The sequence below is a fragment of the Rutidosis leptorrhynchoides genome, chromosome 4 (assembly GCF_046630445.1).
Source record: "Rutidosis leptorrhynchoides isolate AG116_Rl617_1_P2 chromosome 4, CSIRO_AGI_Rlap_v1, whole genome shotgun sequence".
Taxonomy (NCBI): Eukaryota; Viridiplantae; Streptophyta; class Magnoliopsida; order Asterales; family Asteraceae; genus Rutidosis; species Rutidosis leptorrhynchoides.
In genome coordinates this window covers 324,859,209-324,886,882 of record NC_092336.1, presented here as the reverse complement: position 1 = coordinate 324,886,882, position 27,674 = coordinate 324,859,209, and positions in this window count along the sequence as shown.

The window sequence follows — 27,674 nt, the reverse complement described above, 5'->3', positions numbered from 1 at the left end:
CATAGTTGATCGTCTCACTAAGTCTGCACATTTCATACCAATCAAAGAGACTGACAGAATGGAAAAGTTAGCTCGACTCTATGTTAAAGAGATTGTTACTCGTCATGGTGTCCCTACTTCTATTATCTCGGATCGCGATAGTCAATTTACTTCCAATTTCTGGAAATCCTTGCAAGCGTCTCTTGGAACTCGACTCGACATGAGTACAGCTTATCATCCGCAAACGGACGGTCAAAGTGAACGAACTATCCAAACTTTGGAGGATATGCTACGAGCATGTGTTATCGATTTCGGTAAAGGGTGGGATAAACACCTACCTTTAGTCGAGTTTTCTTACAACAACAGCTATCACTCTAGTATTAAAGCTGCACCATTCGAAGCTTTATACGGTCGCAAATGTAGATCTCCGTTGTGTTGGGATGAACTCGAGGACAGACAATTAACTGGTCCTGAACTTATTCATGAAACTTCCGAAAAGATCGTGCAAATCAAGAAGCGTTTAGAAACCGCTCGTAGTCGACAAAAGAGTTATGCCGACCCTCACCGAAAACCGTTAGAATTCCAAGTTGGAGATAACGTTATGTTAAAAGTATCTCCTTGGAAAGGTGTTATTCGCTTCGGTAAACGAAATAAACTCAGTCCGCGTTATGTTGGACCTTTCAAAGTTATTCAAAGAATCGGTCCCGTTGCGTATCGATTAGAACTTCCAGCTGAACTAAGTCAAGTACATGATGTGTTTCATGTCTCAAATCTGAAAAAGTGTCTCGCCGAAGATACTCTTGTTATCCTTTGTATGATATCCGCATTGATGAGCAAATGCACTTTGTCGAAGAACCTATAGAGATTATGAAAGAAGAGGTCAAACAGACTCGTAAGAGCAACATACCTATTGTTAAAGTCCGTTGAAATTCGCGTAGAGGCCCCGAATATACCTGGGAACGCAAAGACCAAATGATACGAAAATACCCCCATCTCTTCCCAACTGTTGATGAAGCAGACGGGAACTCCACTTAAAACTTCGGGACGAAGTTTTCATTAACGGGGAGGTACTATAACGACCCTCATTTTTCCATCTATATAATGCCCGAACAAAAGATTTAAGTATAATGAATAAACTCTAAGTACTAATAAAAGGCCGTTATATACATACGAAATTAACGAACGTTAAACGAATAATAAATTTTATTCAACAACGTACGCGTAAGAATTTTTATAAAAAAAATTTATGTCATAACATGATTACATATAAAATACTTATATTAATTTTGTATTTAGTTAATATATTATACAATTAATAAACACAAGTATATATAAATGTAGTAACATATATAAAACTAATAAAATTATAAAGTAATAATTTAATTAAATAAAAACCACATTTAGTAATTATAATTTTATAAATACAGAATATATATTTATATTTATCAAAATTCATATTTAATAATTAAATAAAAATAGAAATTTAGTTAGTTAACATTTTTAGAACTATGAAATATATATATATATATATATATATATTTTTTAAAAAGTAGTATTTTTTTATATATAAACTAGATCTAGATCCACTTTTATTTATTTTATTCCTACTTTTAACTTTACTTTTATTTATTTATATTTTGAAATGGTGGCATGACTGGCCATAAATACTTTTAATTTTTTTACAAGACACTAGTTATTTTTTTATATAAACTTTTGTATTTTTTTATTTTCTCTTTACCAAAAATTGTAACTATAAATACCATAGCCTAGTTCACAAATTTTGTACACCAAAAACTTGAAGAATTCTCTCTCAAATGTCTGCAAAAATTATTTTTGTAAGTTCTTTATATTATTTTTATAGTTTTTATTTAGTTTTTATCATATTTTTGTGCTAGTTTTATGTTAAATACCAAATAAATATGAAATTAATTATAATAAATAATGTAAATACATGATAATTAGTATTAAGTATCCTAATGACTATAAAAATTATTTTTATGAATTATACATTTGAATTTATATTTATTAAAAATCAAAAACTGATTTTTTTTATATTTGGTATATATAGATATATAATAAATAAATAGTAAACGATTATATATATATGTTTTTACAATTTTCGCTTATCACATATGTTATGCAAGTAATTATAAAAATTAATGTTTGATTTAATTGTCATTTTAAATAATTAATTTGTATTTTCTTTAGTTTTGCTACAGTAGCCGAAAACAGTGTTTTTAAAATAAAAAGAGAACTAAATGGTATAATATTTTTATGACTACAATAATTAATAGAAACTACTTTGGAACTATTAAGAAAGTTATAAAAATTATTTTTTTGAATTAATGAATATATATTTCTAGGTAATTTCGAATTTAAACTAATAACAATACAAAAGTTGAATTAAATAGTTAAACTATTAATATAATTATACAAATAATTTTTATAAGCTTAATATACTAATATAAGCTCACGAAAATTATTAGTTGAATTAATTTAGTTGATTTAATAATTATTACTTTATAAACTTTGATTTATTGCAAACCGAAAAAGAAATTAGCAATAAATACTTTTACACCATAACAAAAATTTATAAAATTTTCCTAAGTTTATTTTGATCAGTAGAACCTAAGAAAAATATAAGATGTGGTGTTAAACTTGTTTACCTATTTATTTTCATTTTAACTATTAAAATAATTATAAAAAGTAATATTTAATACACAAAACTTAATATTAATGTATAGAAAATTTTTATTATGTTTTATACAAGTTACTTACTGTTATGAAATCAATAAAACACTTGTTAGCATCATTAGATAATTATTGGTGCTTATATTGATCTAAAACATAATTTAAACTATATATATATATATATATATATATATATATATATATATATATATATATATATATATGTATCCTTACGTATATATAATATATATATATTAAACACTTATAAGTAAAGTATATAAAGTGTTGTATTTCTATACGCACCTAAAAACGTATTGGAACGGTATATTAGATGGGTATAGATCTTGATCTTTCTCGAATGGATGGACGCTCGAAAGTCTAGGCGGAGAGTTTGGATTACCGAGTTAAAGGATCCTGTGGCTCAGAAACCTATGACCTGAAAAGGCCATTTTAAATTGAAAGTGTTAGATTGGAAGCTTGTCTAGTATGAAAAGCCTTTCCAAAACGATAAACCTTCTTTAAACTTACTATAAAAGAAAATACTTACACTTATCATAATACGGGCAAAACATCTAAACTATTCTCAACTTATTCTTAGGTTGACTTCTCTGTGCTTCGATCATCCATACTTTCTCTTTAAGGAATACTTTCACTCACCGAATTACTAAGGTGACTTTCATAGCCCCACTCTTATTGCTATAGCACTTTTTATACTTACTGGGGTGAGACACATGCTGCTTTTATACTTTAAACAACTTAGACGCAAGTACGAACCTAAACTGTACTATGACTAGCTTATGCTACTAAGACCCCACAGTGATATTTTTTAACTGCTTTCAGGATAAGGCATTCTTAATTATTGGGGGTAGGCCTATCGGGAGTAACGTCCCCGATACATTTGACCGCGATGTCTTTGTATTACTTAATAATGATTTAAACATGGTGATAAGGTACTGCCAACTTATCATCGGGGCAACAAAACAAACGTTTAGTCTAAAATGTCACGAATCAGTACTACTTTTGGATCTGTGTGATCTACTTTTATAACAAATCTTGTGGTCTAAGAACAAACGGTCAATCATATTTGTTAAACCTATGAATTTCACTTAACCTTTTTGGTTGACACTTTTAGCATGTTTGTCTCAGGTACTGAATGATCAGGACCTCTATATCTACTGCTTATGTGATGACTTACTTGGTTAGGATCAAGACTTATCGCATATTTACTTTTCTGCATTTGAACAATTTATAATTCTTGTAACGACATTATTAATCCTTCCGCTGCAAATTTAGTTTTATTCATATAGTATTTGTTCTCGTATTATAATATGTTGGTTTATTTGATATTAGTAACGTTTCTTCCAGACCCTATTGGGAGGACGTTACAGATTTGGGCGGTCGTTACATGTGGTATCAGAGCGTTGGTCTTAGCGAACCAGATTTTGCATTAGTGTGCATACATTACTCGCAATGACACCTTTTTTTTAACATTGAATTTAACCACCTTCATAAGTTTGCATACATTACTTGCTCAAATTCAAAAGCGGGTTTAACAATACAAGTTAAGTGTTTACATCATCGGTACACAAGACCCATAAGCTTAACCAAAATGACCCATTAACGAGCATGACCGTCGGGACCATTACCAAAAAGTGCCTTCTTGAAATCCGCCACAAGCAAGTTAGGCTAAACTCTTACCCTTGTCCTTTGAGGTGCCACAATCTATAAAAATAGTAAATACAACGAGGGTAAGCAAAGCTTAGTGAGAAGAATAAGTATACAAGTATGCATACAACTTACTAACTTGACTTACCGCACAACCAATAAATATATGCATAAATACTAAGCACCACAATCACCTAGCACAATCTATCCAAATAGCATGCTAGACGCAACATGTATAAAAGTCCAACATAATCATGGTTAACCATTAGCACTAGGGAGCAGTTCATTAGGAGAACCACCGATCGTTCACAAGAACTGTTAGTGTCACGACACAGGTTTTGCACTAACCCCGCGGTGTCACGACACACGTTTCACCATAAGACCTATGTAGTGTCGACACACGAACTTGAGTGAATCCCTGACACACATGGTAACACTCTAGTGAACCCTGACACATGCGGTAACACTAAATCACAACAAACTCAAGCAAGTAAGGTATATGTAATACCCCGTCAGAATCCTCTAACGGAATATTAACTCCTGGTCCCACAGTTTAGCGGTCACGCCCTCTATATGAGACGTTTACGAAAAGTATTCGCATTAATCATTAAAACAAAGTCATTTATTAAAGAAAATGTAACTGGAAACATTTGACATCAATGACTTATGTATATGAACCCAAACATCTTAAAAGAAAACTGTTTAAATGCGAATATATGTTCTTGAAATGAAAACGATAAACATGCTGGACGCCATCCAGTTCTAGCAGCAAACAGCATATAACTTCAAATAAAGTGGAAGCAATAGCTCTATGTACCTGAGATGAAACATGCAAAACGTCAACGAAAAACGTTGAGTGAATCTACAGGTTTAGTAAATCATTTTTTAAGTAAGGCCATAAGATTTTCTTAGAAAACATCATTGGAAAAATATACATTATCATGAGCACTTGATTATAAAGCTTTAACCTTTGCGTGAGCCGAGCACACGTCTTTAGTTTACCCTATACTGGCGATACACCGATCAAGTGTACGTGTTACAACTACATAAGCACCTGTTTAACGTTGCAGTGAGGTTTGTCAAACCTAACGGTACCGTCCTTATAAGTCGAGCTTACAAAGTAATTAATATAATCAAGCTAAGGGATTTTTGATCTGAACTCATATGTATATTCTTTGTAAGTTACTTGTGCCAAAAACGTAAAAAATTTGTAAAAAGCATGCATCTCATCCCTGTAAAAACGTAGTAGGGACTGTAGACTCACCTTAGCAAAAGCACTCGTAAAGATATTAGCAAATTGTACTGTAGTCGAAACTCTCGACTTGAACAACGCAACCTAATCAAGTAAATCATCTTAAGTATACACTAATAGGTCAAACTTTGTCAACCCATAGTGTACGCAAAGTCCTAGTGCCCAGACTGACTCAACAAACAAGTAAAAGTCAACTACTCCAAGCAAGTCAACAAAAGTCAACCAAGTCAAGCCAAAAGTCAACTCGGTCAAAGTGGTCAACTAAAGTCAAACATCTCATTAAATCATGCAAACATGTCAATAAGTCAAACATAGGTCGTATAACATGTTAACGCTCGTAGTTTAGCAAATCGCATTTTCCACACCTTAGAGTAATCCTTCAAAAATCATACGTCGTAAAGAAATACACTCATAGCACATAGCACATAATTCATAAAATTATTATCAACTCCAGATCATAACTAGACTTAAAATAGATTCCAAAAAGTCCAGCCAAAGCCTCATACGATAATTAAAGTCAGAAGTCAGAAGGGATCAAGTCTGAGTTCATTAGAGAAATTTCTGCTCGCGCGTCAGTTTTTAAACATTTTTCAAAAAATATAGAAAATATATTTTAATGAACGGCCAATTGGTTTCATCTCAAGACATCTCAAAATTTAAGTGATAAAATAATAAGAAGCATTGCTTTAGCCAATTCATACAGATTTGCAAAAAATTACAGACTTATCAGTTTTTGACCATCAATCGAACATATCATTTAGACGAGCATTTATCTCATGGAAAATCACGTTCTCGCAAGTTCGCATACAAATGAAACATGTCAAGTAACATATAAAATATCATATTCCAGAAGATAAAAGTCTAAATCAATTCCTAGTTCATTATAGAAATTTTTATGTGAACTTAAAAACAGATTCAGCATACTTTACAAATCAAATATTCGTTTTATCATATCGGGAGCATTACATAACCTTTCGACGCAAATCTTTAATCCAAATTGCATAACTTTTCACAAGGAATACATTAGTATACTTTATATAAGCTAAAACACATAGCATGCAACTCAGAAAATTCGGATTTCATGCAAACCCTAACGTAAACTTCGATTACGCATATCTTGAGCATACGATAACGAAATCACGCAAAATCGGAGTCTAAAATTAATAAATTTTCGATATATTTCTAATTAAACATATTGTAAAGTCAGATATCATATCAATTTGATCAGATCATCAATAAACAAATTCATTTTTCAATCAAACAGCGTTAATTACTCAATCAATCAACAATTAACAACACTAGACATCATTAATTGAGCACTAGACTCTAATACACTATGTAATGGATCAAAAACTGAATTAATAAAGTTAGGGTTACTAATTATACCTCAAACGATTAAATTGCACACACTAACATATAGAGAACGATCAAAGGAACGTCTTTCGTGTACGGGGTTTCTTCAAAAATCAACTTTTGATGGTGTTCTTGGGTGGTGATGGTCGACGGCCTCAGGGGGGGGGGGGGTGGGGGAGAGCAAATTGTCGATCAAAAAAAAGAAGGGAATGAGGGTTCACAAGTTTCCATTTTCTTTTATATCCTAGTTTAGGGCCCTAATTAGATAATTAATGACCAACTTAGCCCAAAACAAGTCCAAAAGGGAAAGGGGAAGGGGGTTCGGCCGTAGGGCCCACTAGGGTGGTCTCGGGCTCAGTTTTGCTTAATTACTTGTACGGGCGTGGTCCGTTTCGTTGCCGTTAATCGTACCGGGTCTCCGGAACATTAACTAGTCGTTGAAACGCAATCACTGAGTTTAATTCATTAAATAAATAATAAATTAAAAATAATTTTCTTAAAGTCAATAATTATCGAAAATAATTATTGTGTCGTTTTTCTGAGTTCCGTAAACTGAAAAGCTTTCTAGACGATAAATTTAATCGTAACTTTTCTAGTTATTTCGCTAACCGAAATAGGTTCGTAAATTAATATAACATATTAATTCAAACATTACTCTAATAAGTATGTATTTAATTCTATTGAACACACAAATCTAAGTAATCTCCGTTAAATACTTAACGGACAATTAACGATAGTAAACGAAAAAAGTTGGGTTGTTACATTACCCACCTGTTATGAAAAATTTTGTCCCGAAATTTTAGTGGTCATCCGCCGTAGTCGTCTCCTCGGGAAACAGTTGCGAATACTTAAGTTTCATCTGATCTTCACGCTCCCACGTGAATTCCGGTCCTCTACGGGCATTCCATCTAACCTTTACCAGTGGAATTCTGCTTTGCATTAGTTGCTTAATCTCGCGATCCATAATCTCAGCAGGCTCTTCAATGAAATTAAGATTAGGATCGACTTGCACTTCATCTAAAGGAATCACCAAACTTTCATCTGATAAACACCTCTTCAAATTGGAAACATGAAAAGTATCGTGAATCTCGCTAAGTTCCTGCGGTAGTTTCAATCTATACGCTACCGGTCTAATTCGTTCGGTAATCTCAAACGGTCTAATATACCTCGGACTTAACTTTCCTCTTTTTCCAAAGTGCACTACACCCTTCCAGGGTGACACCTTGAGCATAACCTTGTCTCCAACCTGAAATTCCAAATCTTTCCTCTTAAGATCTGCATAACTCTTTTGACGATCTCGTGATACTTTCATTCTTTCTCGAATCTGCACGATTTTCTCAATCGTTTCATGTACAATATCAGGACCAGTTAACTGACTATCTCCTAACTCAGTCCAACATAAAGGTGATCTGCACTTTCTGCCATACAGTGCTTCAAAAGGTGCTGCCTTTATACTTGCATGATAACTATTATTGTAGGAAAACTCTACTAACGGTAGATGTCTATCCCATCCAAAATCAATCACACACGCTTTTAACATGTCTTCTAGCGTCTGAATTATCCTCTCACTTTGCCCATCAGTCTACGGATGGTAGGTTGTACTCATGTCTAAACGAGTTCCCATGGCATCTTGCAAAGCTTGCCAAAATCTAGATGTAAATCTACTATCTCTGTTGTAAATAATGGATAACGGCACTCCATGTCGTGAAACTACTTCCTTTATGTAAATCTGTGCCAACCTCTCCATCTTATCCGTTTCCATAATCGGTAGAAAATGAGCATACTTCGTAAGACGATCAACGATAACCCAAATCGTATCATAACCTCCTACCATTTTAGGCAACTTAGTGATAAAATCCATCGTAATATTCTCCCAATTCCATTGGGGAATCTCTGGTTATGTCAGCAAACCTGACGGTTTTTGATGCTATGCCTTAACTTTAGCACAAGTCAAGCACTTACCAACATAGGTAGCGATTTCAGCCTTCATATTAGGCCACCAATATAGTGCCTTAAGATCTTGGTACATCTTGTCGAATCCAGGGTGAATAGAATACCTTGTCTTGTGTGCCTCTTCTAGCACTAGTTCCCTTAATCCGCCAAACTTCGGTACCCATATCCTGTCGATAAAATACCGGGTTCCATCGTCTCGAGTAACAAACTTCTTATCAATTCCTCGAAGTGATTCGGTAGCAACGTTCTATTCTTTCAACGCCTCTAGCTGTGCGTCACGTATCTGAGAAGTAAGGTTATTTCGAATTATCAAATTCAATGCTCTAACTCGAATAGGCTTAACTCTCTCCTTCCTACTCAAAGCATCTGCCACTACATTAGCCTTACCGGGATGATAGCTAATGTCGCAATCGTAATCGTTCAACAACTCAATCCAACATCTCTGTCTTATATCAAGCTGTTTCTGATCGAAAATATGCTGCAGACTCTTGTGATCAGTGATTACAGTGAACTTAGTACCATACAGATAATGTCTCCACATTTTCAGTGCAAAAACTACAGCACCAAGTTCTAAATCGTGAGTCGTATAGTTCAATTCATGTACTTTCAATTGTCGGGATGCATAAGCAATCACTTTCGTACGTTGCATCAACACGCAACCAAAAGCTTTTCGTGAAGCATCGCAGTGGACGATGAAATCCTTGGTTCCTTCGGGAAAAGACAAAATCGGCGCAGTCGTTAACTTCTCTTTTAACAACTGATAATGCTAAAAATGAACATATATTTCATAGCATTATCCCTCAAGAAAGACAAGCTTTTAGTTGCAATTGTTCTATTTACAAGTGATATTCGTTTAAATAATAAAAGGTTAAGACAAAAGACAGATTCGACGAATTGAAGACGCAAACGACCAAAAAGCTCAATAGTACAAAATACAATCAAAGTGGATCCAATTATTGATGAGAAACGTCTCAAAATTACAAGAGTACAAGACACGAAACGCAAAGTACAAGATATTAAATTAGATGCAAGGACGTTCGAAAATCTGGAACCGGGACCAAAGTCAACTCTCAACGCTCGACGCAACGGACCTAAAATTACAAGTCAACTATGCACATGAATATAATATAATATATAATTAATTCTTAAAATTAATATATATATTATATTATATAATATAAACGTTGGCAAACAAGAAAACAAATGAGTGTGAGCTGATACCTACCTCCATGCGATCGAATGGAAATTAGGCATCAAAGCCATGCGATCGCATGGCCCTGAAATATTGGCCACATCTATAAATTTCGCAGTTTTTGGTCGAATAAATATCATCCATCCATCTCTCTATCTATCAAACGTATATATATATATATATATATATATATATATATATATATATATATATATATATATATATATATATATATATATATATATATATATATATATATATATATATATATATATATATATATTATATTTTAATTTTAATTTTAAATTCTAATAATAAGGGTATGTTAGCGAATGTTGTAAGGTGGTAAGTCGAAATTCTGTCCGTGTAACGCTACGCTATTTTTAATCATTGTAAGTTATATTCAACCTTTTTAATTTAATGTCTCGTAGCTAAGTTATTATTATGCTTATTTAAGAAGAAGTAATCATGATGTTGGGCTAAAATATTAAGACGGGGTAATTGGGCTTTATACCATAATTGGGGTTTGGACAAAAGAACGACACTTGTGGAAATTAGACTATGGGCTATCAATGGGCTTTATATTTGTTTAATTAAATGATAGTTTGTTAATTTAATATAAAGATTTACAATTGGACGTACCTATAAATAACCATATACACGCGATCGGACACGATGGGCGGGATATTTATATGTACGAATAATCGTTCATTTAAACGGACACGGGAATGGATTAATAGTTTATTGACTTATTAAAACAAGGGTGAAATTATGTACAAGGACACTTGGCGTAATGGTTAACAAAGTATTAAAACCTTGGGTTACACGCAGTCGATATTCTGGTGTAATTATTAAACAAAGTATTAAAACCTTGTTAAAGTTTAAGTCCCCAATTAGTTGGAATATTTGACTTCGGATATAAGGATAATTTGATGAGGACACTCGCACTTTATATTTATGACTGATGGACTGTTATGGACAAAAACCAGACGGACATATTGAATAATCCAGGACAAAGGACAATTAACCCATGGTAATAAACTAAAATCAACACGTCAAACATCATGATTACGGAAGTTTAAATAAGCATAATTTATATATTTCAAATTTAATTGCACTTTTAATTATCGCACTTTAATTTATTGTCATTTATCGTACCTTTTAATTATCGCAATTTTATTTTATCGCACTTTCATTATCGTTATTTACTTTATGCTTTAAATTAAGTTATTTTTAATATTTTACATTAGGATTTAACTGCGACTTAAGTTTAAAAATCGACAAACCGGTCATTAAACGGTAAAAACCCCCTTTTTATAATAATAATATTTCTTATATATTTTTGTGTTTTTACAATTAGAGTTTTTAAAAATATAGCATTAAGCTTGTTTAAAAGATCCCTGTGGAACGAACCGGACTTACTAAAAACTACACTACTGTACGATTAGGTACACTGCCTATAAGTGTTGTAGCAAGGTTTAGGTATATCCATTATATAAATAAATAAATATCTTGTGTAAAATTGTATCGTATTTAATAGTATTTCCCGCAAAAAATTAATAGTATTTTATACACCACCTCGCACACATCAACAACTGAAATGCAGCTTCATGCAACTCTGTCCATTCATACTTCTTACCCTTGTGAGTCAATGCTGTTAACGGTCGAGCAATAGTAGAAAATCCCTCAATGAATCTTCTTTAGTAACCAGCAAGTCCTAAAAATTGTCGTATCTGCGTTGGTGACTTAAGAGGCTCTCATTTCTTTACTGTCTCTATCTTCGCAGGATCAACTTGAATACCATTGACTCCTACGATATGACCCAAAAATTGCACTTCTCGCAACCAAAAGTCACATTTCGAAAATTTTGCGTACAACTGCTCCTTCCTGAGCATCTCTAGTAACAAACGGAGATGTTGCTCATGTTCTTTCTCATTTTTAGAGTATACCAATATATCATCGATAAACACTATAACAAACTTGTCTAGATATGGCTTACACACATGGTTCATGAGATCCATGAACACAGCCAGTGGTTTCGTCAATCCAAACGGCATTACGGTAAATTCATGATGACCATAGCGTGTCCTAAACGCTGTCTTTGGTATATCTGCTTCCTTCACTCTCATCCGATGATAACCTGACCTTAGATCGATCTTAGAATAACATGCCGATCCTTGCAATTGATGTCATCAATCCTCGGCAACGGATATCTATTCTTGATAGTCAACTTATTCAACTCCCTATAATCAATACAGAGTCTCATAGATCCATCCTTCTTCTTCACAAACAGTACTGGAGCTCCCCATGGTGACGAACTCGGTCGAATGAATCCTTTGTCTAAAAGTTCTTGCAGTTGACTAGATAACTCTTGCAATTCGGGTGGTGCAAGTCTATACGGTGCACGCGCTACTGGCGTTGCTCCAGGAACTAAATCAATCTAGAACTCTACATCCCTAGGTGGAGGTAATCCGGGTAACTCATCTGGAAAAACATCGGGAAATTTTTCTAACAATGGGCACATCTTCGAGTTTCTTGCCTTCAGATTCCGTTTTGCTTACGTGAACCAGCATAGCAAGACAACCATTTCTCATGTGTTTCTGCACCTTCAAACAGTTAATGAAATGTAACGGCGTATTGCTTCGCTCTACATACACCATTAGAGGTTCACCTTCAGTAACAGGAATGCGAATCGCTTTCTGATGACAAACAATGTCGGCTCTATTCCTGGCTAAACAGTCCATTCCAACCACAAGGTCGAAACTTCATAGCCTAATCGGTATCACATCTATCTTAAATGACATTCCAGCCAAAGTCAAAGTACAATCACGGTAAACCTTATTAGTACTCATTAGATTACCATTTCCTAGCTCTATAGAATATAATTTTTCTAATGATGTGTTAACACCTATTTCCTTATGAGGTAAGGCTTAGTGGGTCAACAAGATACTAGAAGTAATCTAGCTTTAGGAGGGCAGAGTGTTGCCGATTGATTTTTACCCTTGGGAAATAATCCCTGCAGGCCCAGTTCACAAGTGTAGAAACTTGTGGGGTGGCTAATCATTCCGTCGTCCGTAGAGCGTAAAAATGCTAGCACGATGACTTCTAGTGAGAGAAAGTAGAGAGAGAAAGAGAAGTGAAGTCTCAGCTCTCAAAGTTGTCAGAATGTCTGAACTGTGTGAAATGATGACCCAAGGGGTCTATTTATAGTGTCAGATCCACTAGATTGTTCAGGGACACATGTCAGATGATGATACGTTCTGTTATTCGTGATCCGAAATTTATGCCGAAGGTGGCGTTCTTCGGCCAGGGCTTACGCGCTAGGCGGCCTTCAGGGCTTACGCATGACGGAGTAGCCTGTACAGCGGAGAACGCTGGACGGACAACTCCACAAAACTGTTGTTTCCAGCCTTCCTGATGCTACTTTTATGCAACCATTATGCCTTTTATGTGTGTATACGATAGGATACACCATTAAGTCCCCCTAGTTTAATGACTTAAGCATTTGAAAATTGATTAAGTTGTTAAACTTTTAATAACGCATGCCAAACCAGCCTGCTCATTGCCACTTGCATCGGGGATAACATTTTAGGCATTAAATGCAGACGAATTTTACTGACGCTGTTATGATTAATTTTTTACGGCTGAGATCCTCCACGCGCCTCCTGCTGTAAAAAGTGTTATTTCGTACCCTACGTTTAAACTCACCCATACACGTGTCTCAATCATGGCCATAAAAATTGCACCGATGAACCCCTATAAAAACCATCATAACCCTTTTACCATCACTTTTTTACTTTTGCCAAGATCTAAAAAGCACATTTCTCCCCCAAATCTTCATCGCCTTCTTCAATCTTCAACTTTTTAAGGTTTACCATTTTCCAAGGTCAGTACACTCCATCTTACTGCTATTTTCTTCTTGTTGGTATCTTTTACTGTATTATCATGGCTTCTACTCGAAGTACTGGCCAAGAACATGCAAAGCCTTCTTCGTCAAATACCGCTGACATTCCAGAAGTTAGCACGATGGCTTTATCACTGACAAGTGAATATTTAGATGGCTTAAAGATTGCCTTCCGCCATCTCAATCAATACAACCCTGTTCTTCCCACCAACAGACAAACTGCTGACAACCCTCCTGAGGGGAAAATTACTTTATACGCTTTACAAATTACCCACAGTAAATTCCGTGTTCCCCTTACTAACTTTCTTCTTCGCCTTCTAGATATTATAAGGCCTGTCTTAGTCAGATGCATCCCCATGGCCTTCAAAAAATCATCCTTTTTGAAATGTACTGCAATGCTATTAATATAAAGCCTCGCATTAAAGTTTTAATCTCTTTGTTTAGAATTCGCACAATTAGTGACCGCTGGCTTACTATTGATAGTAAGAAAAATAATCATTTTGTTGGTACGAATAGAGTTTCAAATTTGAAGGACTGGAAAAGTCCATTTTTCTTTGTTGATGAGACTGTTATTCCGGAGGAGTACTCCGTTGTCCGGGAATGGGGTGCTATTGATGCTGGTGTGGGAAAGGGTGTTAAAATTTCTCCCGCAGAGCAGCGGATAGTAAATAGCTTGAAAGAGCTCCGCCTTCTGCCCAGATCATACGAAAGGTATGAGGGAATTCTTGTGCTGTGCAAAGTGAGTCAAGAATGGCCGAGCAATTCTGTGCCAGTACTCCGTGAGAAAAAGAAGGGTAGGATGGGATATGATCATCCTACTGTATATAAATGCATGTCTATTGCTTGTCACATTTGCTTATATTGCTGTTTATGTTTTTGCAGCCAACTCCGTGATGCAGGTTCGTTCTGCTCTCTTATCCGTTGATCTTGATGATGACGTGGAGGTCACTGCTCGTGACAAAACTGCTGAAGAGCTAGAGGCAGAGAGAGCTGCAGCTGAGGCTAAAGCTGCTGCTGATGCTATTGCTGCTGAAAAGGGTGAAGGAGTAATTCTTAGCTGCTCTGATAGTGTGATGACCCGGGAATTTCCGACCAAATTTAAAACTTAATCTTACTATGATCTCGACACGATAAACAAGGTTTGAAAAGTGGAGTCTTAAGAATTTTGAAATGTTTTCATATATTCATTTGACCTTCGACTGTTTTCGACGATTCACGAACAACTATTTGTAAATAGATACATATATATATAGTGTATATATATTCAAGTGTATATTATATAGTTAGTAAAACATTACGTAAGTAACAAATTGTAACATTAAAAATATTAAAAGTAACTACAACTTAAAATATAGTTACTATATTATTGTTATTATTATTACCTTCATTATCATTAAAAATAAATATTAATATTAATATGAATATTAGTATTATTAATATTATTATATAATATATAGATATAAAATTTTATACATTTAAATTTGTTATATTATTATTAATAACATTATTGTTATCTTTATTAATATCATTATTATTAAGCATTATTATTAATGTTATTAATAATATTATTATTACTAAAATTATTAAAATCATTATAATCATTGTTATTGTCATTAAAATACAACTAATATTATTAACATTAATATTATTAATATTATTATTAAGATTATTATTAATAATTATCACTAGCTTGTTAAATAATATTATCATTACTATTTTTAGTATTATATTAAAAGTATTATCTTATTAATATACTTTTATATTTACTAATATTTAAAATCAAGACAGATAATTACATGCTTGGTTTGTCTCACATCTTTGTCAATTTTTATTCTTTCTTCACTATCTGCTACAATCCAATATGAAATCAAACAGATACCTATGCTGGAATTCATTACCTATCAACATCTCTATCTATCAATCACTTTATTATGTACGATTTACATGCATACACTGCATTTGACAAATATATAAATATCATCCAATATTTCTTGTTATCCGTCTCTTTCTCTATCTTTTTTTAAACCCACTTGCAAATGTAACTTTCATTTATGTTTCACCATTTAGCCATCCCCTAAATTATACATATACACTTATGCACAAAGATTAAAAACCACAACTTACATCCTACATCTATTATTCAATCACAACCCACTAGAGAGCATTTCATCTCATCTCAATTATTGTCCAAGGGACCAACACAAACTTATCATCTTTAATTAGTTTTGTTTCAAGTTGTGAACCATCATCACCATAACTTCCCTTTTACTTCCTTCCTCTCCCTCTGTTGTGATACCGTGACCTCCACTGCAACTCATTGTCACCACCATATCCATCAACCATAACTACCACCTCCAACCATCGATATCTTAAAACCACCATCTCATCCCCTTTAGTCACCACCCTCATCATTACTCAGAGACACCACTCGGTTACCTTCTGCTTTACTTCTGTCTCGAACAAAATTGCTGCAGATTGTTGCAGCCATACTGTGTCATCACCATCCGGCCAACAATCCAAACACCCAAAATGTCAAATCCTTTTACTACTACTTATAATTTTTCTGTTTACAGACCGAAACCCACTTGTACTAGGCTGCTGCAGTTAGTTTCTGTTACAGCTATTATAATTGTTTTACAACGGCTGTTATTTTGATCATTATACGATGGTTACCCCTTCCATGATCCCCATTCTAACGAGTCAAGCCAAACACCACCACAAACCAATCATTGTGTCTATTGCACACTTGTTCTTGTGGACCAACAACTTCTAAACCAAACTCACTAGGTGAATTGCCACTACCTTATTTCCTTAATTGGTCGACAGGTAATAAACAAGAAAACCCACCTTTTTGTTTTCACTTAATTCACGAAACTAAACAACTGTTTTTTTGTTGTTGTTTTTTTTTTATTTTTGGACCGTGTTATATCTTATGAATCAAACCGACACCCATTTAAATGTTGGTGGTAATCACAGCTAAAAGATTGATTGAGTAAAATGATAATGATGATGGGACGACGTACATGCTGCTACTACTATTATTTCTGTTTCAGCTGCAATCCATCGAAACCATTTAACTGTTGTTGCTTCCTCTCGTGACCTCAACAACCACCTGCAAACAACCATCGGTGAGCTACTATACTCTCATTTCACTGTTTCCTAATCATAACACCAATCTATCCCCTCAAATACAATCAATTTGTATAATTCAACAAAATCAACAAAATTGTAACCATGTATATAAAATTCAACATAATCAATTCAAATACGAATAAATTAAAAATTACTCGAATTATGTACATAGATCTGTAATTGTATATATTAATTGAAAAAGAGAATCAAACCCTGCGTTTACTGATGATGAATGATGATGATGATGGTAACAACGATGTTACGATGATGATAAGATGAGATTAACGATGTTATGATGGTCGATGATGAGAAAAATTACGCGTGATTAGGGTTGTTTGCTGCTAAAAAAAATATTAGGTTTCATCGAATGAAATTGGTTTATGTTCCGTATGAACTCCAGTACCCTTTGTATCGATCAGTTAATTAAAACATAGAGTGGGCTGGTGGATCTAATTACCTATAGTAATGGACATTTAAACTTGGACTCCTTTAACACATAAATAGGCTAAACTATTGGACTCCTTAAAAACGTTAATGGACTTAATTGACATTTAAGGTATTATTATTATTATTATTATTATTATTATTATTATTATTATTATTATTATTATTATTATTATTATTATTATTATTATTATTATTATTATTATTATTAGCTCTACCATTATTAATATTATTATCATAACTATTACTATTATTATTATTATTATTTCTAAATCTAATTATTATTATTATTATTATCATTACTTTAGTATTATTATTTTTTTTACAAACAAAAGATATCTAAATAAAAAATACATATTTTTTTTACATATAACATAAGTATACTAATATCAGATTTTTAATATATTAACTAATATTATCTACATTAATATCACATTTATTAAAGTATATATATCATATAGGCATTATGACAAATAATAAAGATTAATATAATGAAAAATAAGGATATTAATCTATATATATCTATTATAAAAAGTATATATATATATAAATATATATATATATATATATATATATATATATATATATATATATATATATATATATATATATATATATACTTGTTGATCAATATTACAAAGTTGTAATATATACATGAATATGAATAATATAGGTTCGTGAATTCGAGGCCAACCCTGCATCGTTCAATATCGTCATGTGTATTTTTACTACAAAATACAATACTGTGAGTTTCATTTGCCTTTTTACCCTTTTATATTTTTGGGCTGAGAATACATGCGCAATTTTTATAAATGTTTTACGAAATAGACACAAGTAATCGAAACTACATTATATGGTTGAATGATCGAAATCGAATATGCCCCTTTTTATTAAGTCTGGTAATCTAAGAATTAGGGAACAGACACCCTAATTGACGCGAACTCTAAAGATAGATCTATCGGGCCCAACAAGCCCCATCCAAAGTACCGGATGCTTTAGTACTTCGAAATTTATATCATGTCCGAAGGAGGATCCCGGAATGATGGGGATATTCTTATATGCATATTGTTAATGTCGGTTACCAGGTGTTCAATCCATATGAATGCTATTTTTGTCTCTATGCGCGGGACGTATGTTTATGAGAAATGGAAATATGAAATCTTGTGGTCTATTAAAAATTATGAAATGATTATTTATGTTAAACTAATGAACTCAACAACCTTTTGGTTGACACTTGAAAGCATGTTTATTCTCAGGTATGAAAGAAATCTTCCGCTGTGCATTTGCTCATTTTAGAGATATTACTTGGAGTCATTCATGACATATTTCAAAAGACGTTGCATTCGAGTCATCGCGTTCATCAAGTTTATTATTAAGTCAACTATAGTTAGATGTATTATGAAATTGTATGCATGCGGTCAACTTTCGATGTAAAGGAAAGATTGTCTTTTTAAAAATGAATGCAATGTTTGTAAATGTATCATATAGAGGTCAAGTACCTCGCGATGTAATCAACTGTTGTGAATCGTTTATAATCGATATAGACTTTGTCCGGATGGATTAGGACGGGTCTTCACAGTTGGTATCAGAGCGGTGGTCGTAGCGAACCAGGTCTTGCATTAGTGTGTCTAACTAGGAGTTGTTAGGATGCATTAGTGAGTCTGGACTTCGACTTAATAGTTGTTAGGTTACTTTAAGGAGTCTGGACTTAAACCTGGTTTGCATGTCAAAAGTTTTGCTTATCATTTCGTGTCGAAAATTACCTGCTTATCATTCTTAGAGAATCACTTGCTTATCATTCTTACTCTAGACACGTTTTACTGCATTGACTGCATGAATAGTGTATAGACAAAATTCATATCTTAGCATATCTGCTACTTCATATCTTAGCGTATCTGTTACTGTAACTTTGTCTGACATATTCCTCAGATTCCTCCGTAACTTATGGGATTTTAGTATTATATATGCATATGTAAATTATGTATTGCAGGGTACTAATCTACATCCTATAATCTATTTCTTATCAAAAATTCTTCATCTGATTGTACGAGATAAATCCCTTAACTAGTTCGAGTCCCTCAGATTCGATAGCTATTCCGATAGTTATTCCGACAGCTATTCCGACATGGATATTCACCTAAGCTCTGAAAGCGATGTCACCAGAATGAATCAATCAATCAGCCATTCACAATTCATCTGATGCATTCGTAGTCGACTTAATCAATGGAGACACGAAGAAGGCGATCCTTTTCACTAACCGAATTTATCTCTTGGCAATGAACCTGAGGCACTTATCAGGGAACCAGTTCGAAACACCATATTTACCCTCAATTCCTGGATACCTCGCAATGATTATATGATATCCCAAAATCCCCAACCTTATTCATCCGCTTGTTCCAACCGACAATCATCCCGGAGTAATAAAAGAAGCCAAGGAGCTGCGCGCTTGAGTAATCAATCTAAAAAATATGGTGCAAAACGTACCAGTTTCAGCAACATCACCGACACCCACAGTACCACCAACATCAATACCAGTACCATCAATGATCCATGTCTCAACATCTCCTTCTGTACTTTGAGTATGATCTTCGTTCTACGTATCATTCTACCTCATTTATCTTCGTTCGACATGGCGAATATGTAATCTCTAAAGTTTTAGAGATTATTTACTCTAGTTTCAACCAAAAAGCAAATGAGTTTAATATCATATTAACTCATTAAATCCATGAATACATCTGAAGAAAATATATATGTATATATGTTTTCATAAAGTTTGTAATTAAAAATTCTCTTGTACAAACTGTTAATGGTGAAAATATTTTAACGGGTAGGTAATACCCTAAGAATATTTAGATGTCGCATTAATAAGTTACACTGTATATTCTTCGAATCTGATTTAACAGTCATTTACTATCCTACTTGCAACCACAGCTATACGAATCCGTTCATCAAATAATAACCATTTTCATTCAATTTCATATTTGGATTTTGACCTATCCGAATCCGACAAGTGGCATAATGAAGAAAACATTGGACAAAATAAACTTTGTTAGAAACAAACAAATTAACTATGAGAAATTTTGTTAAGAATCCACGCTAACTGTTCCTAGCTAATTGTTCCCAGCTAAATGATTACACTTTATATATCGCAATTTAATTATCGCAATTTACATTCTCGCAATTTTTATTTATCGTTATTTAATTTCTGTTACTTATTTTACGCACTTTAACTATCGGGACACGTATACAAGGTTTTGACATATCATATCGACGCATCTATATATATTATTTGGAATCACCATAGACACTCTATATGCAGTAATGATCGAGTTCTCTATACAGGGTTGAGGTTGATTCTACAATAATATATATAGTTTGAGTTGTGATCGAGTCTGAGACGTATACGGGTCGCGATACGTATTAATTAATTCGAATATTATATATTAAAATATATATGAATTATTGGACTGTCAACTGTGGACTATCGATTGTGGACTAATAAAATTGGACAATTAAAATGAATTAAAATATTGATTATGATATATGAAACTAAACAATTCTTCAAGTTGCCACTTGATTTCATCTTAAACCTTAATTGTGTCTTGACGATTCCAATCTACATTCAAACTTTCATAATTCTTAAAAACACCTCAATCGATAGGATGAATCAACCGCACTTCATCTACGGAAGAAAAGATTTACGCATATAGTTATGCACCTGAAAAATTCTCGGAACCTGTATAAATGTTTAACACGTATATGTGCTAGCTCCTTTGGCATTGTTATTACCGAAAATATTTTTCAAACTCTTTCCAAATTGGCCAATTTTGTCACAGCTTCAACAAGGCAACCTCGACTTTTCGTTCAAAACAACCTTATTAATACCGTAATATATATGTGTGTGTTCTTTTATTGTTACCGGAGAACCTTTTATATTACACCATATTACCATCAGCGTTTAATCATCTAAAAACACAATTTTCCTGAAACCACCTCGGATTAATAACCGATGATTCAGATATCATAGCATTAAATGCAGAGGAAACAGAAAAATGGTAGATGGTCTAAACAACCAAAAGTTTGATGATAAAGAAAGGAGTCTTAGGAACGCTCGATAGAAAATTGGGTATTGAAAAACAGATTGAGCTACCCATGAAGGAGACCTAGGACAAATACAAGGACCAAACCCTATATTCAAAGGATTCAGGTAATTCTGGATCCGTTGAAATCTTTAGAGAATATCTTGCTCCGAAGTCATGTTAAAATCTTGCGAAAAATCCTTCTCCATCAACCATCGAACTTAGAAGTTCCAAAATATCATCATCAATATCTTCGATATTTCTGAGGATATTTTCATAAATATTCTCGTTCAAAATTATATACCTCCTCGTGCTTCCTGTGTATCATTATGTTGGAAACATTCAATAGAAAATTTAGTACCGAAAAGAAGATTATACGAAACTATGAGAGAAGTCGTGGACAAATCACAAAGAATAAGTTTGACTTCAAAGAATCTAAATGATTCAATGTCTGCTGAAGTCTTTAGCGAATATTTTGCTCATTACTCTAAACCCTTGCGGACAATAGTCTCCATCATCCTCTGATCTTAGATATTCAAAGATATTATCGTATCTTTCATTATAAATATCCTCAATATTTTTGAATATATTTTTATAACTAATAGTATCTGAAATCATTTATCTCTTCGTGCTATCAGTGTTACATCATATAGAAACCGTTAGTTTCTATATTCTGAAAACTTTTGAGCTTAAAATATGAATGTTATTGAAGTAATGTTGGGAACTGATGCATGAGTTAGTATAATATAATGACACTTGATCAACGTGATTATATTACAGTAAGTCATGCTGAGTTCTAATGAGACATGATGGTTCACAGTAGATCATACCACCATCATGTGTCATGTTACATAACTCTTTCATTCTAATTAACTTCTGAACATATCAAGAAAGTATATTCTTGATAGCTCTATTCTCAATGATTCTGGTAATTTGACGAATCAAATCGTGCTATTACGTTCTTTCTTGATTATAACATTAAATTCATTCGAAACTCCATACTTACAAATTCTAGACCATTACTCGTTTTACTAGAGATTGAGAGGAGATTAAAAAGACGAAGAGCTCCGAAACATAAAGGAAGATATAAAACTCGACAACGACACTGAAATTACAATAATTAAAAATTAAAACATCACGACAATTAAAAATTAAAAGATTACAATCAAACTACTCGTCGTCGTCAATTCTCATCTGCAAAGTAGCGTTCACCAGTCATTTCACCATCCGTGAGGTACTCTGGAGACATCGGTATTTCTATTGATGCCTCAACTACTGCTTCAGCTGATTCATCGAGGTAACAATAACCCACCGTCTCTTCATCTTCAAGACCCGCATACAAGGAAATGCGTTTACCGCGATCTTCAATGGTATCTTTTATAAAGTACCATTAATCATCGCTACACAGAAAACTTGCCCTACAATCCGCATCATAATCGTCTTTATAAAAGAACACAGACGTGAATTCACACGGAACTTTTTCCTTCAGAAAGGATATCAAATCTTGTAAACCAACATCACGAATGTCGATATCTTCAAACGAAATACTGTCGCCCCACTTATATTCCTTCATTTGATTACGGAAATCACCTCCGTAATGAACATCGAATGAAACAATCATTGGGGGAAGTGTTAACATTTTGCAGTTTGGGAGTGTTTGATGTTGATTTTGAGAAAGGTGGAAATATAAAAGAAATATATGTTTGAGTGTATAAAATGAAGTATATGGTTGGTGTTTTTATAGTGTAAAAGTGACCGTTGGGATAGCCGTTGGGAATTTTTTTTTACTAACGGCTTAAAATTTGGGCAAGTTTTTGGGCGAAGTTGGACGATGCCCGTTGGGACCTTTCTCATGATAGTTTCATTCGTGCTCTTCGAATAATTGAATTATTTTATCTGTATTATTCTGTAATGATGAAAACTCTATTTATCAGCTCATATTCGTCAAAAAAAAACATTCTCATCATTAACCATGACGACCTCACTCAAATTTCGGGACGAAATTTCTTTAACGGGTAGGTACTGTGATGACCCGGGAATTTCTGACCAAATTTAAAACTTAATCTTACTATGATCTCGACACGATAAACAAGGTTTGAAAAGTGGAGTCTTAAGAATTTTGAAATGTTTTCATATATTCATTTGACCTTCGACTGTTTTCGACGATTCACGAACAACTATTTGTAAATAGATACATATATATATATATATATTGTATATATATTCAAGTGTATATTATATAGTTAGTAAAACATTACGTAAGTAACAAATTGTAACATTAAAAATATTAAAAGTAACTACAACTTAAAATATAGTTACTATATTATTGTTATTATTATTACCTTCATTATGATTAAAAATAAATATTAATATTAATAAGAATATTAGTATTATTAATATTATTATATAATATATAGATATAAAATTTTACACATTTAAATTTGTTATATTATTATTAATAACATTATTGTTATCTTTATTAATATCATTATTATTAAGCATTATTATTAATGTTATTAATAATATTATTATTACTAAAATTATTAAAATCATTATAATCATTGTTATTGTCATTAAAATACAACTAATATTATTAACATTAATATTATTAATATTATTATTAACATAATTATTAATAATTATCACTAGCTTGTTAAATAATATTATCATTACTATTTTTAGTATTATATTAAAAGTATTATCTTATTAATATACTTTTATATTTACTAATATTTAAAATCAAGACAGATAATTACATGCTTGGTTTGTCTCACATCTTTGTCAATTTTTATTCTTTCTTCACTATCTGCTACAATCCAATATGAAATCAAACAGATACCTATGCTGGAATTCATTACCTATCAAATCTCTATTTATCAATCACTTTATTATGTACGATTTACATGCATACACTGCATTTGACAAATATATAAATATCATCCAATATTTCTTGTTATCCGTCTATTTCTCTATCTTTTTTTAAACCCACTTGCAAATGTAACTTTCATTTATGTTTCACCATTTAGCCATCCCCTAAATTATACATATACACTTATGCACAAAGATTAAAAACCACAACTTACATCCTACATCTATTATTCAATCACAACCCACTAGAGAGCATTTCATCTCATCTCAATTATTGTCCAAGGGACCAACACAAACTTATCATCTTTAATTAGTTTTGTTTCAAGTTGTGAACCATCATCACCATAACTTCCCTTTTACTTCCTTCCTCTCCCTCTGTTGTGATACAGTGACCTCCACTGCAACTCATTGTCACCACCATATCCATCAACCATAACTACCACCTCCAACCATCGATATCTTAAAACCACCATCTCATCCCCTTTAGTCACCACCCTCATCATTACTCAAAGACACCACTCGGTAACCTTCTGCTTTACTTCTGTCTCGAACAAAATTGCTGCAGATTGTTGCAGCCATACTGTGTCATCACCATCCAGCCAACAATCCAAACACCCAAAACGTCAAATCCTTTTACTACTACTTATAATTTTTCTGTTTACAGACCGAAACCCACTTGTACTAGGCTGCTGCAGTTAGTTTCTGTTACAGCTATTATAATTGTTTTACAACGGCTGTTATTTTGATCATTATACGATGGTTACCCCTTCCATGATCCCCATTCTAACGAGTCAAGCCAAACACCACCACAAACCAATCATTGTGTCTATTGCACACTTGTTCTTGTGGACCAACAACTTCTAAACCAAACTCACTAGGTGAATTGCCACTACCTTATTTCCTTAATTGGTCGACAGGTAATAAACAAGAAAACCCACCTTTTTGTTTTCACTTAATTCACGAAACTAAACAACTGTTTTTTTTGTTGTTTTTTTTTTTATTTTTGGACCATGTTATATCCTATGAATCAAACCGACACCCATTTAAATGTTGGTGGTAATCACAGCTAAAAGATTGATTGAGTAAAATGATAATGATGATGGGACGACGTACATGCTGCTACTACTATTATTTCTGTTTCAGCTGCAATCCACCGAAACCATTTAACTGTTGTTGCTTCCTCTCGTGACCTCAACAACCACCTGCAAACAACCATCGGTGAGCTACTATACTCTCATTTCACTGTTTCCTAATCACAACACTAATCTATCCCCTCAAATACAATCAATTTGTATAATTCAACAAAATCAACAAAATTGTTACCATGTATATAAAATTCAACATAATCAATTCAAATACGAATAAATTAAAAATTACTCGAATTATGTACATAGATATGTAATTGTATATATTAATTGAAAGAGAGAATCAAACCCTGCGTTTACTGATGATGAATGATGATGATGATGGTAATAACGATGTTACGATGATGATAAGATGAGATTAACGATGTTATGATGGTCGATGATGAGAAAAATTACGCGTGATTAGGGTTGTTTGTTGCTAAAAAAAATATATTAGGTTTCATCTAATGAAATTGTTTTATGTTCCGTATGAACTCCAGTACCCTTTGTATCGATCAGTTAATTAAAACATAGAGTAGGCTGGTGGATCTAATTACCTACAGTAATGGACATTTAAACTTGGACTCCTTTAACACATAAATAGGCTAAACTATTGGACTCCTTAAAAACGTTAATGGACTTAATTGACATTTAAGGTATTATTATTATTATTATTATTATTATTATTATTATTATTATTATTATTATTATTATTATTATTATTATTATTATTATTATTATTATTATTATTAGCTCTACCATTATTAATATTATTATCATAGCTATTACTATTATTATTATTATTATTATTATTATTATTATTATTATTATTATTATTATTATTATTATTTCTAAATCTAATTATTATTATTATTATTATTATCATTACTTTAGTATTATTATTTTTTTTACAAACAAAAGATATCTAAATAAAAAATACATATTTTTTTTTTACATATAACATAAGTATACTAATATCAGATTTTTAATATATTATCTAATATTATCTACATTAATATCACATTTATTAAAGTATATATATCATATAGGCATTATGACAAATAATAAAGATTAATATAATGAAAAATAAGGATATTAATCTATATATATCTATTATGAAAAGTATATATATATATATATATATAAATATATATATATATATATATATATATATATATATATATATATATATATATATATATATATATATATATATATATATATATATATATATATATATATATATACTTGTTGATCAATATTACAAAGTTGTAATATATACATGAATATGAATAATATAGGTTCGTGAATTCGAGGCCAACCCTGCATCGTTCAATATCGTCATGTGTATTTTCACTACAAAATACAATACTGTGAGTTTCATTTGCCTTTTTACCCTTTTATATTTTTGGGCTGAGAATACATGCGCAATTTTTATAAATGTTTTACGAAATAGACACAAGTAATCGAAACTACATTATATGGTTGAATGATCGAAATCGAATATGCCCCTTTTTATTAAGTCTGGTAATCTAAGAATTAGGGAACAGACACCCTAATTGACGCGAACTCTAAAGATAGATCTATCGGGCCCAACAAGCCCCATCCAAAGTACCGGATGCTTTAGTACTTCGAAATTTATATCATGTCCGAAGGAGGATCCCAGAATGATGGGGATATTCTTATATGCATATTGTTAATGTCGGTTACCAGGTGTTCAATCCATATGAATGATATTTTTGTCTCTATGCGCGGGACGTATGTTTATGAGGAATGGAAATATGAAATCTTGTGGTCTATTAAAAATTATGAAATGATTATTTATGTTAAACTAATGAACTCACCAACCTTTTGGTTGACACTTGAAAGCATGTTTATTCTCAGGTATGAAAGAAATCTTCCGCTGTGCATTTGCTCATTTTAGAGATATTACTTGGAGTCATTCATGACATATTTCAAAAGACGTTGCATTCGAGTCGTCGCGTTCATCAAGTTTATTATTAAGTCAAATATAGTTAGATGTATTATGAAATTGTAT